Below are 10,581 nucleotides of genomic sequence, written 5' to 3' on the forward strand. Positions count from 1 at the left end.
TAATTACTTACAACGGTAAGTCATATATGCTCATATATAGATTTCATAAAAGCTCTCATCCTAGCCTTTTAGTAACCATAGTTTGATCCATTAAGAATAGGAGGTCTAATCAATGATTATCTATCTTTATTGAAATTCATGCCTAGCGGATCTCTCTCTAAGATAAGAAAGCTTGCTCTAATATTAATTGAAAATACTTAGACACGTATATATATCTAAACCCTAGGCACGATTCATAACCCGTGCTTAAGTAAAAATACAAAATAATAATAAATGAGTTAAGCACAAGCGAACACCAAGAAGTTTTACGTAGAAAAACCCCAAACAAGTAAGAAACCACACATCATGGGCAGCGCACGTGATAAAACCAATCACTAATAAAAGTAGCAATTTACAAGACTAACTTATAAAATAATCTGTTGACCCTTGTGAGTTTGTTTGACAGTCTTTGTAATGCCCCCGCCCGGCATGGGCATGTGCATGCCCACACAGCACGAGTAGCGCACGTGATAGGACAGGCAGGGCCGCCATGCATAGATACACTTCTGTGCTCATATAATCTATCACAAATAAATTATGATATCATCAAGTTAAACATGTTAACATATCTATATCTAAATCCACAATAACTATACTATACAGCTACATAATTTAGCAGATCATAATCTAACATGGCCCACATAGGTCACGACAAACCATCAAGATACAACTAAAATAACTAATACAATTGAGTACAAATATAACTAAGAACGATACAACTCAATTTCTATGTAAACTATCATCTATACCATCTCGCATCTATGCTCACCTCATCGTTGCTCTAAATATCTTCTTAGGATATCTCAATTCGCTATCACATATCACATATTTGAGGGGTTAGAAAAGAATAAAGAGAGTCATGAACTAAAGGCTCACTGAATAGACCTTATCCCAAATTAATAATGCCAAACAGAGAGTAAATCATGTACTAGATAATATAAATCATAAATGAGCATTATGTTATGAATGAGTATATGAATGTATTCTCAATAATATATAAATATATGGTAGATATCATGTCATAACTAATCAAGTATATAATACTCGACAATGTATAAATAAATCTCCATGTCATATTATCATTATAACTCTCTCAAATATACTATATATGATACATGCCAATCATAACCATAATATGACATCAAATGCAACCACATATGATGCATAATAACTACTCGATAATCAGGTATATCAGATGATAATAAAATCTTAAGTATTCCTCAACATCTTAGTTATCAATATCAACTTAAATAACATTATCATACAAAACTACTATGCACAGTCAACATCCGATACCCGATCTCATCATCATGCTTGAAAGTTTAAAGCATACCCTACCATCCACAAAGAGTATCTCAATTATAATCGTATCCTACCATTTGCTAAGGGTATTAACATTCATCTAGATCGGGCACCCTTCTAGCTGATAGAAATCACATGAGGATAACTTACCACATATGCTCTAGTGGATGACATGTGTCTGAATGTCTACTAAATGATGGATCATATGCATTTTGTTTAATACTATAACAAGTCATGCATATTAGGAATTTAGGTGGTAAGAAAGTCAAAAGAAATATATGATATGATGCAATCTCCAATTATAGATTTATCAACATGCACACTCATGCTAATCTATCACATGCACACTCATGCTAATCTATCACATGCATACTCATGCTAGATATCATCTCGATATAAAGTCATAGAAGTATAGTCATCTCTAATCGTCTCTATATATCAATAGCATATTCATATCCAAGATTAGTCTAATCAAATAAATAATAAAATATGCTCGACTGAAATTATCTTTAGATAAAATTATATAATCATGTTGGAGGCCAAAATATGCATAAGTATATATTATATCCTAATTTGAGAAAGGCATCTAAGGGATAAGACCACTCATAGTCTGTTTAGAAGACACAAATTGCGTATCCCTCGCATCCGTCAATCGAGTGTCAACTCATTGCTAGCAGAGTCTATGGGATCTCAAATAAGGGGTTTGGGATATGTAAAATATGATGGTTTATTAGACTTTATTAATTAAGTGGGTTTACATTATAAATATATTGTTATGATAACCTTAACATGCTGTCACTACAAATTATATTTATTTACTAAAGACTACTTTCTAATTATATATTAGGCATACAATAATTGTTCTCCTTTGATATAAAACATAAAAGGATAAAATATACAATAATATAATTAAAACTAAAATTATATATACGATATCTAATTACAATTCAATTAGTTTACAACCACTACTTTTATTTAACTAATTACTAATTATACATATAATAATCATTACCCATTAATATAAAAATAATTATCAGAGCTTAGTGATAGGCTCTGATACCAGATTGATAGGCTCTGATACCAAATTGATGAGTTCTTGTACCAAAAGGTCAGCTACGGAACGATTCTTTTAAGATCTGAATTTATTGTAGAAGTAGTCTGCTCAACCGTGGGAAAATATTCGTCAAATATTCCTCTGTAGTTAGAAAATTACGAAATCAAGTGGATTAGATTTTTAATTTCTTTATCTACAATTTGTGTATTTACATGCTTCATAGATTCTAACTTTAACTAGGATGAAAATACAGAATAACGTGGGTGATGGTGGTGGTGACAGGTGAAGTGGATGTTAGGGTTATGAATGGGTATGGAGATGAAGGTGGATGGTGGATATGATTAAGGGATATAGACGAAGGGAACGAAGTGGTCGAGATCCCAAAGAAGAGGGGTGGCTCGACAGTCGAGGGAGATTAGAAGTTAGGAGAAACCTTGCCAACGATAGAGGTGGAAGGAAAGTGAAAAGGGAGGAGGGAGAGAGTATAGAGAGAAGATAGGAGGCAAGAAATCAATAATCCAATAGCATAATGAATTTGGCTGCCATCCACAATATATAGAAGCTAGCCAACAAGTCATAAAATAATAAGTAACCCTAATTTTAGACGATTCCCACCGATCGCGTTCGAACGCGTCCGATCGCGTTTGAATGCACAAAAATGTTCTCTTGTATGTGCGAATGCGATGCAGGCGTTCGAATACGGGCGTTCGAACTAGCCCGACCATGTTCGAACGCACAATATGCGTTCTCTATATTTGCGAACCTGATGCAAGCGTTCGCAAGGGCGTTCGAACGCGACCCCCTCCTATGTTCGAATGCAACCTACAGGAACTTTATTTTAATGAAAATAAACAACTAATGTAATAAGAAGATCCTAGCTAAGTACATCAGCCCACCACGCTTCCCCCACCTTGCCCTTAAGGTGAAAAGTCAGGGAAACGCTCCAAAATATCAGTCTCCAACTCTCATGTCGCCTCATCGGATGGCTTGCCAAGCCACTTGACTAGAATCTCCATCTCTAATCTAGTACCATATCGTCGTCGGCGCTTAGCAAGTACACGAACTGGCTCTATGATCCCTATCTCCTCTAATGGCTCCGGTAGAGTTGATCCAACGACCTTATGATCACCAATGCGCTCCCTCAGTAATGAAACATGAAAGACAGGATGCACTCTCGACCCCTCCGGCAGCTCCAAACAATATGCAATCGGACCAATACGCTCTAACACCCGAAACAGATCAAAGTAGCGATGTGCTAACTTCTGGTTGCACCCGCACAAACATTCAATTATCGATGTTGAACTCCTGCTCCCTATGGCTGCGATCATAAACTTGCTTCATTCGGTTTTGATCAAGTTTAAGATGAGCACACAACCTTCTCAATGTGGTGTCTCTATCCATCAACGCTAAGTCCACCTCCGTCCGATCTGCTGATGCCATTGGATCATAAGCGCATAATGTCGGAGCCGTGCGTCCATACACCACCTCAAATGGAGTTATGTCAATGCTGCTATGGTAGGCGATGTTATAGGACCACTCCGCCCATGGTAAGAACTCCAACCATCATCTTAGCATCTCTCCAACAAAGCACCTTAAGTACTGCTCAATGCCTTGATTGACTACCTCGGTTTGGCCGTTCATCTTTGGATGGTAGGCTAAACTGAAGTTCAATCAAGTCCCCTATAATCTGAAAAACTCCATCCAAAGGTCGTTCATAAATACACGATCATGATCTGAGACAATCGTGCGTGGCATGCCATGTAACCGAGCAACATCTATAATAAAAATTTCAGCCACCGACTTGTGATAATGCCAAAAAGTGTGCGTACTTGCTCAACGACCACAAAGATAACAGAATAACTACATACCAGCGTAAGACCCTCTATGAAATCCATACAAATGTCTTCTAAACACGGTCCGGTATAGGTAAAGGCTGAAGTAATCCGGTCGGTTTCAATGTGGTTGCCTTAGCCCTTTGATAGATTTCGCAAGCACAGACAAAACTCCTCACATCCCGCCTCAATCCTGGCCATGTGCAACTCTGAGATATCCTCCTATAAGTCCTCAAGACACACTCGTGACCAGCCTCTGGAATTTGGTGGAAGTGCTCTAACAATTTCTACTGCAATCCATCATTTGCGGGCACCCGAATGCATCCGCGGTCTAGTAGCAAACCACCTCGGGTTTTCAACTCTGGATGGCACTCCAGATCATCCATCACCTCCTGTAACAATCTCAAAATATTTAGGTCAGATGTACATGCATACCTTAGCTCGTCAAGGAAGGGGAAGGTAGGAGAAGAATAGGCTGCAAGCTCGGCGGTATCGGGTTGGCGCGATAGTGCATCCGCCGCTCTATTTTTCATTCCCTTCTTGTATTGGTATTATAATCATACCCCAACAATTTTGTGACCCATCTCTGCTGTGCTAGAGTGTGTATACACTATCCCATAAAGTATGGAAGGCTCCTTTGATCGGTTCGGATAATGAATCACCTACCGATCAAATAAGGTCTCCACTTTGTCACCGCATGCAGAATTATCAACATCTCTCTCTCATAAGTCGATAATTACTGAGATTTTTTAGATCAAGCCTTACTAAAATAGGCAATGGGACATCCTCCTTGCATTAGTACAGCTCCTATTCCAACTCCCGATACATCACATTCCACAATGAACTTTTTGGTGAAGTCCAGTAGCGCTAAAATGGGTGCCGTTGTCATTATTGTTTTCAATTTTTTAAAAATTGTAGTGGCTTCATCCTTCAATCTAAAAGAGTCATTCTTCAATAAAGAAGTTAGAGGAGCAGCGATCTTGCCATATTCGATGATGAAACGGCGATAGTATCCAGTCAGCCCCAAAAATCCTCTTAATCCGGTGATAGTAGTAGGAATAGGCCAAGTGGTCATGATACAACATTTTGAGGATCCGCCGCTACACCATCCACTGAAATGATGTGGCATAAATACTCCACTTCTAGTACTCCCCATAGGCACTTGGACTTCTTGATCTTCAATTAATTTTGCTTCAATAAATTCAACACATTCTCTAAATGCCGCCAATGCTTCAATTCAGTCCTACTATACACCAAAATATCGTCAAAAAAATACCAAGACATACCTTCACAATAGAGGCCGAAATATATCATTCATAAGGCCTTGAAAGGTAGCTGGAGCATTGGTGAAACCAAAAGGCATCACTTGATTCGTAATGTCCGTTCGGAGTCCGAAATGCAGTTTTGTGCACATCCGCCGGGTGAACTCTAATTTGATGATACCCGGCCCTCAAGTCAAGCTTGCTGAATATAGTCGCCCTTGCAAGCTTGTCCAGCAGCTCCTCTACAAGCGGTATAGGATACTGGTCCTTGACGGTAATAGCATTTAGTACCCGATAGTCGACACAAAAATGTCATGTCCCATCCTTTTTTCACACCAATAGCATGGGGGATGAGTATGAGCTATGACTTAGTTGTATGAGGCCTTGCTCCAATATCTCGGCTACCATCTTAGAAATAACTTCTTTTTACAGATGTGGATACTGATATGGCCTCAAGTTTGCCGGTGCAGCCCGGGGTATAATCTCTATGTGATGGTCCGCCGTTCGCCTCGGTGGCAACTCCTGTGGCTCCTCAAATAGTCTAAAAAAGTAATCTAATAAATTAGACAATTCAATGGTAGTACCTAAACTCGTTTGAGGCTCATCTCCTGCTGGTCCTAACTAAAGAAGATAGGCCAAATCATACGCACAAGGCAGCCCCACTATAGGCTGCATTGTAGGAATCAGCGAAGACCGAATGCCATCAAGTCACACATCTTTGTTTCCTTGTTTAAATTTTATCCACATGCTTCGAAAATCAAATGTGATGGGTCCCAAACTTTGTAAGCACTGAGTGCCAAGGGCATTGTTCACTCTTCACAGCGCCAATGGATACAAGTTCACAATGACGTCGTGTCCTTGCACTAGTATACCGACCTGGCGACACAAGCTCTCCACCTTAAGCTTCGTGTCGTCTCTAATAGCAACGTCAAATCCCATGGTCGGTTCGACATCCAAACCTAATCTTCTCACTAACCTCTCGTCTAGAAAGTTGTGTGTATTCCCCGAATCGATAAGGATGTGCACACAATGCTTTCTAATGAGTCTGTCTACTCGTAACGTCCTCGGCGTGGAAGTACCCGAATATGCATGTATTGATATTTCAGCTTGGATATCTTCCTCCGCACCCTCCACAACGGCCTCCTCATTGACCTCCTCTGGACACTCTCCATCATCAACAACCTCATCGTCCTCCTCGAGACCATCGATGAGCATCACACTCTCAATCGGTTTAGAACACCGATGACCGGGGGTGAAACGCTCATCACATCGAAAGGAAAGGCCCTTCGCTCTTTGTTCTTCCACCTGGGCAGGTGTGAGAGTTCGAATGGGGGGTCTTGTGCCTCCTCTAACATCATAAGAAGACCTCAAAAGTGGTCGTGGTCTAGTACTCACAGCCGTTATTTTTGAACCCGCAGTATTTTTAGCCGACATTTTAGGTGCAAACCGCCCATCTCGGTTACCCCAATTAGTTTTCGCTGCCATCTTTAGAGCCTTATGCTTTTGCTCCATCTTCACGACCTTCTCAAAGGCCTCCTCAAGAGTAGTAGGACAAAGAGCACGAACATCCACCTGTATCTCATCTCATAGCCTTGAAATAAATGCGCTCATCAATGTCGGTTCGTGCTAAGGTGGCTCACAACGACTACTAACTCTTTCAAACTCAGTTTGGTACTCCAGTACGGTCATCCTATGAACCATCTTCCTTAATATGGCAGAAAAATTTTCATATGTCGTTGTCCCAAATCTACGTGTTATCCTCCTACAAAAATTAGCCCATTTGATAAATCCTACTCCACGAATAACCGATATATACCAATGCAATGCCGTTCCTTGGAGGTGGAAGCTTGCCATATGAACCTTTGCATCTTCCGCAGTACCTTGACAATCAAAATATTGTTCAACTTGAAACACCGAATATATTGGATCACTGTCTTGGAATTTTGGAAAGTTCAAGCGTGCAGTTCTCCCTCGAATAGCATTGTTGAGTTCACGAAAGATCCTTAGTTCTGGTCTAAACCTTTGTGCATGTTCATCACTTTCTCTAAATCCTCGAGCACGTTCTCCAAAGGGATCAACCTCATCCTCAAGATGCCAATCTTCCTCATCGATGAAGTGCACCGGTATCGCATGCCTCTCGGGTTCCACCACCGTCGGTCTTGGATTTTATAACAGAGGTGGGAGATGATGTGTAGGCATAGGTAAGAGGGGATCATTGACACTCACATGACGCACCTAGATCTGTGGGGTATCGGTTCGATGTGGTCCTATCGCTGGTCCTTCTTAAAGCTCTGATCATCGTCAAGGAGATGATGAACCTAATCTGTTCATGACATATTCCTTGAAATGATTGTAATCCTTTTGAATCGTGTCAACTCTATGCAGTATTGTTTGAAACATGCCCCTAAGTTCATCCGCTAAGCCCATATTCACACCCATGGACGTTGGTTGACTCGGTCCTACCGTGGTTGCTCCAAAGGACTCGGCCTCACGATTAGGGTCATTATGGATTGAGTCATCCCTTATCGGTGTGCTCTCCATAGGTCTCCTTCTTGATGTCATCTACTTTGTTTCAACCATTAATAGAAGTCTGAGGTTCACCTGCTTTGATACCAGATGATAGGCTCTAATACCAGATGATAGGCTATGATACCAAATTGATAGGCTCTGATACCAAATTGATGGGTTCTTATACCAAAAGGTCGGCTACAGAATAATTCCTTTAAGATCTGAATTTATTATATAAGCAGTCCATGCAACTATGGAAAAATATTCGTCAAATATTCCTCTGTAGTCCGAAAATTATGAAACTAAGTGAATTAGATTCGTAACTCTCTGATCCATATATATATAGAGGCTAGCCAACAAGTCCTAAAATAATAAGTAACCATAATTCTAGAGGATTCCCCCCGATCGTATTCGAATGCACAAAATGTGTTCTCTGTATGTGCGAACGCAATATAGGCATTCGAACGCGGGCGTTCAAACTCGCCCGACGGCGTTCAAACACATAATATGCGTTCTATGTATTTACAAACCTGATACAGGTGTTAGTAAGGGCGTTCGAACGCGACCCCTCTTGCATTCAAACGCGACCTACAGGAACTTTATTTTTAATGAAAATAAACAACTAATGAAATAAGAAAAGATCCTAACTAAGTGTATCACTTAGCATTTTATTTTATAGAAAATAATATATATAGCAATAAGGTGCTAGAAATGCATTATATATATACATGAACATTAATAGAAACTTATATAATTTGATTATTTTTAATAAAATTAAATATATTTAATCTAACAATGATAATTAAGCTATAAATACCAAAATACTTATAATTACAATTGATTATATTTGTTCTACCTATGCTTAGCTAATAAATATATTAGTGAGTATATATACATCCTTAAACTAATTAACTATTTTTTACATTTAATGTAAATAAAATAAATAATTTAAAAGAAAAAGAGAGAAACTCTCTCTATTATAATATTGGGCTAAGCCCAGCACTGTCTCTGATATAGTGTTAGGCTCGGCCCAGCATTGTAGATAGTAGCAGAGAGAGAGAAGAACGAGGAGGGAAGGAAAGAAAGAAGAGGAGAAGAAGAAAGGGGGAGGAAGCTCGGCCACTACTGGCCAGCCAGCGACTGCCTCGCCGGTGGGGAGGGTCCGACGAACCCAAGGTAGCTAGAGAGAAAATGAGGAGAGAAAGAGAGGAGAAAAGAGAGAGGAAGAGAAGAAAAGAAATGGAGAAGGCATACCTTGGTGATGACGAAGGCGACAACGGTAGTAGGCCATCATCGGCAAGAGGGGAATAGGGAGAAAAAATAGAAAGAGTGGAGAGTGAGAGAGAGAGAGAGAGAGCAGTAGGAGAACATTTGAGAGAGAGAGAGAGAGAGAATATTGAAAGGGAGAGAGAGGTAGTGGGGAGGGAGGCCGGTGGTGGCAAGAGTGAGAGAAAGATATAGATCGATTGAGAGAGAGAGGAGGGTAAGAGAGAGACCAAAAGAGAGAGTAGCGACTTAGAGAGAAAGGGAGAGGTGGTGGGGAGGACGGCGGTGGGGCCCATATAGGTCCAATCCTCTCGGTCACCTGATAAGGTTTATAAAATTTTGAAGCCAACTTTTGATTAGGAATGGGTCTAATCGAGATTTGCCAATATGGTTGGAGCTTGATGTAGACCCAATCCCTAATCGAGAAGGACCTCTCTTGGTGCCGCTAGTCATAGACTTGCTTCATTCAGTTCTAGGCAGCCACTAGGTGCATCTTGAGTCTCCTCAATACCTAATCACGATCTCACAAAACTGCATCCACCTCGGTTTAGTCGTGATACGATTCAGACTTCACCGATGTCATCTCGAGCATGGATTCACTTTAGTGGTCTCTTTGTTTCTTGTTTTAATATTTAATTCCTAAGAAAATAAGTTTTCTATAAGTCGCGTTCGAATGCGGGTGGAGTGTATTCGAATGTGGTTGTGAACGCGGTTGTGAATGCCTGCATCACGTCCAGAGAGTGTGAATTATGCGTTCGAACGCGCTAGGAACGCCTGTATCGCGTTCGCAAATCTAGAGAAGTGGGAAACAGGCGCGTTCGGTTGTGCGTTCGAATGCCTGCATTGCGTTTGTAAATCCAGAGAAGAGCGAACTAGGTGCGTTCGAACGCGAGCGGCGATAATGTATTGCTTATAGTTAATTTTGAATTGTTTGGTTAGCCTCTAAAGGATGTTGGCAACCATAGAATTATTATTGAAGAATTGAGTTTTGCCTTGCCTCCTTCGTCTTCTTCACTCTCGTTCTCTCAATCCCCGGCGACGCCGCTTCTAACCTCCTTCGACCGGCCAATCACCCTAGTCCCTTAGGGGTGGCCCTCTCCTCCCCCTTCTTCTAATCTATCCAACACTTGCCCTAACCCTTCCACCACCACTTTTCACCGGTGCCACCCCATTAACGCCGGTCCACCTAACCACCATCATCTAGGATCTCATGCCTCCATTCACGGATCCTAATTAGACCCTCTGATCTTCATCCACTAATCGGACGATATCTCAAGATTCCTACATCTGATTCACCTGAAACTAGATTCGTTGGAAA

This window comes from Typha latifolia, chromosome 6, assembly GCF_019914945.1.
Source record: "Typha latifolia isolate L0001 chromosome 6, TyphaL0001v2, whole genome shotgun sequence".
NCBI classification, from domain to species: domain Eukaryota; kingdom Viridiplantae; phylum Streptophyta; class Magnoliopsida; order Poales; family Typhaceae; genus Typha; species Typha latifolia.